The sequence below is a fragment of the Triticum dicoccoides genome, chromosome 2B (assembly GCF_002162155.2).
Source record: "Triticum dicoccoides isolate Atlit2015 ecotype Zavitan chromosome 2B, WEW_v2.0, whole genome shotgun sequence".
Taxonomy (NCBI): Eukaryota; Viridiplantae; Streptophyta; class Magnoliopsida; order Poales; family Poaceae; genus Triticum; species Triticum dicoccoides.
This window is the reverse complement of record NC_041383.1, coordinates 128,597,427-128,601,114: the sequence shown is the minus strand read 5'-3', so window position 1 is coordinate 128,601,114 and position 3,688 is coordinate 128,597,427.

The following is a 3,688-nucleotide window of genomic DNA, read 5'->3' as shown; positions in this document are numbered from 1 at the left end:
TATTTTCTTTTTGACAATTTAGATGATCTATATCTCTTAAAGCAAAATTCTGTTTCCGATTTAAAAATATATATTTGAACTCTTGGGGCCAATACCTTTAGAACAAGATCTTGGATACAATTCAAACACATTTAAATTTCAATGTTTTAGTTAACTTATTCACTCAATTTATTTTAGTGCGGGCAGCTGCTTAGAAGAAGACCAATGACTGAAATTTGTTTTCGACTTCACTCAAATTATTCATTTGAAATGAGCAAATCATGTGTTTGAAAGAAATTTGAATGAATGAAATCTGCTATCTAAAATGAGTGAATCTTCATTCCTAGCTAAAATAGGAAAACTTAAAGTACTAAAGCTTGAAACTCCTTGCTAATAGCCATACCGATAAAAGAAAAGTAGCCTTCGCCACCTACTCCTGAATTATAAATCTTCTGGAATGAGTGAAATCGGTGTTTTAAAATTAGATAAATCAGCTTTTTTAATTGATAAATTATAGTTTAATGAGTAAAAACATTTTTTGAAATGAGTGGAATTGTTGAAATTGTTTCTTTGAAATAAACGAAATTATTTTTCCAAGTTGAGTGGAATGAGTGTTTTGAATTAAATGAAATCAATGATTTAGGAATTACCAAGATCTGTTGTTTGAAATGAGTTGAATATGTTGTTTTAAACAAGTGAAATTGTTATCTTCTAAAATGAATGAAATATTTGTTTGAAATTATTTGTTTGAAATGAATTAAACAAGTGAAATAAACTAATTAAATATGTTGTTTTAAATGAGTGAAATCATTCTTTTTGGAAATAATTGAAATTATTAGTTTGAACTGAGTGAAATGTATGGAATCTATTTTCTGAAACCAGTGAAATATGTTGTTTTAAATGAGTGAAACATTTTTTAGAAGTACTGAAATTATTTTGTGAATTGAGTGAATTCAATGAAATGATTGAAATCTGTTTTTGAAACGAGTGAAATATGTTTCTTGAAACGAGTGAAATATGTTGTTTTAAATGGGTGAAATCATTTTTTCAATGATTGAAAATATTTGTTTGAATTTACTAAAATGGGTGGAATCTATTTCTAAATTGAGTAAAAGTATGTTGTTCGAAATGGTAATCATTCTTTTTTAAATGAATGAAATTATTTGTTTTAATTGAGTGAACTAATTGAAGTATGTTATTTAAAACAAGTGAAATCATTTTGTAAGAAATGATGAAATATGTGCCATGAATTTTCAACCCATTTAAAATATATTCAAATTTGATCTTCTTTTGAAGATCTCAACATCAGGAATTCAAAATGGTTAATAGATTTAAAATAGAATTTTTCTTGAAAAGTTATCGATGAATTAATATCCATAAAAAAAGTGTTAGCTTTTCTATGGATGGAGTATTCTGGGAGCATGCATGCATGACTAGATATAATGTTAGTGAGACGTTGATGAAAGACTGCTGATGCACCCATCGGTCCAATGTTGAGTTGCATTATCAGTCGAAAGTTAAATTTTTATAGGTAATGGTAAGTAGCAGCAAAAAAAATCCAGAGTCCGTTTTTTCATCAAGATTGTGTTGTTTTTTATACATAAGCTAACAAATCATTGTGTTGTGTTATACGTATGAATTCAAACTGACATCATCTGACAATACCCGAGGAGCAAAATGGCACTCTCAATCCTACAAAGTCCATCATGCATCAAATCTTCCTCGTGCAGAGCATTTCTAGGCAGAAACAAAGGCGTGTTTTGAGGCTCAGACAACTACATACTTTGATGAGTGTATGTCAGTGCACAGTCGATAAAGTAGGAAATTCTGGTAGGGACATACCTAGACAGAAGGCATGCTATGTCATCCCACTTTGTGTTGAGAGTGTATCTCAGTAATGTGGGACACTTGTTCTTCTAGAATCAAGTGGACACATGGCAATTTGTTGGTTGTATTGGAGGCCCCCTCCCATGTACACAACGGTTATCCCTAGTGTTCTCTGTCTATTTTTGTAAGCTCTGGTCTGATCATGGTTGGATTAAAATAATTGTGGGCTGGTTTTTTCCTTTCATTTTTGTATAGGACTGGTTATTGTAGCTATTGAAATGTGATTCGGATCTGTTGTTTACCCGCCATAGTTGCCTAGAAGGAAAAATCATCATGAACAGTGGTGTCTCAAGCACGCAAAAGAAGGTGGTATCTAAGAATCTTCATATAGTTTTTTCTGCAATGAACTTCATCTTATAGTTGAGGAGCTTAGTTCTGTGTTTGCTTCTTCTGTTGTCTGAAATTAAATCTTCATAGGAAATGCAATATTCAACTCATTGTTGTGTCAAGGTTCCTTAATCTCTGAGCGAGTTGTTGACTTGTTGATATCCCTAGTTCCCTTGCAATCGACCTACATGTTGATTGTAGTGAGAACTTGATCCGAAGGAAAGCTACTAACATTTCCAAAAATGAAACTATAGAATCAAGCATATCTTGTCAGTTCTACCTAATTAAGGAGTTACTCTAAGAGTATGTTCAGGAGACAACCATTTCTTGATAAGATTAAGTTGACTTACTAAACATTTAATGGTTTAAAAGTTATTAAAAATATGAAATAAATAGGGGGCATCATTCTAATATAATAAGATGATCCAACGATGTGATTGTGAAAATATGTATTTATGTGTCCTCGGCGAAAAAAACAAGCATTTCAGCTCACTCCAGGATAAATGTACACTGAAACATTTCATCTTTTTGTCCAAGACACATCCAGTCATATTTTTTCAATCCCTCCGTTGGATCATATTATATTATAGGTGTGTTGATGCAATATTTTTTTCAAGATGTTTGAGAACTTTTACACCGTCGAAAACCTTAACCAGCTCTACGGTAAGCTATTGTAGAAAATCCTACTCCTAAATACCATGACTTCACTAACTTTTTTATATCTCAGTAAAGTAATAGTCACAAAAATTGACTTAAATACCATGACTTCACTAACTTAAGAAATTACTCTCAAAGCATGTTCACAAGACAAATGTGCTAATTACCTCTTGTTCTTGCTTATCATGTGCACCCGCCCTACGGACTACGGTGCAACTGGATTTGAATTGCACCATAACAGAATCAATTTGGAATCTTTGAAAAATATCTATTTTTTGGAATAGATTATAAATCTATTTAGACACAAAAATTCAAATGCAATTCACTCCAGCTTCACGAGAAACAAAAAAAGGCAAGCTTTGATGTGAGCCTTTCCAAAACCAGCTCTCAAGTGAATAGTTTCTAATTGCTAAAATTCACAACGAGATTTTTTTTCTTGTTTTTGGTGCTCTATTCTTAAATTAGATTTGAAATCTTATAACAACGTGCATATACATGTTGCATCTATACCATGATAAAGTTTTCAGAAATCCAAATGGTATTTCTGATTGCTTTTGTGCCTCAGGTGTACCATAAGTGTGGGTGTGTAGGACACATTCTCTGAAGTTCTTCTCAATCATACAACAAGTCCCAAAATATTCACAATATTTTCTGCCACACTTTAATGACACAATTTAATGAGCTCCTATGTGACATGCAAACTCATTTGAGGATAACAGTCATGGTTTCAACCTCTGCCTCAAGTAGTGCCAAAGAAAAAAATTCTTAAAGAACAAAACATCGGTTGTAGACATAAGAATTATTTTTTTTCTTTGAACCGAGCTCATTAGATAGGAGA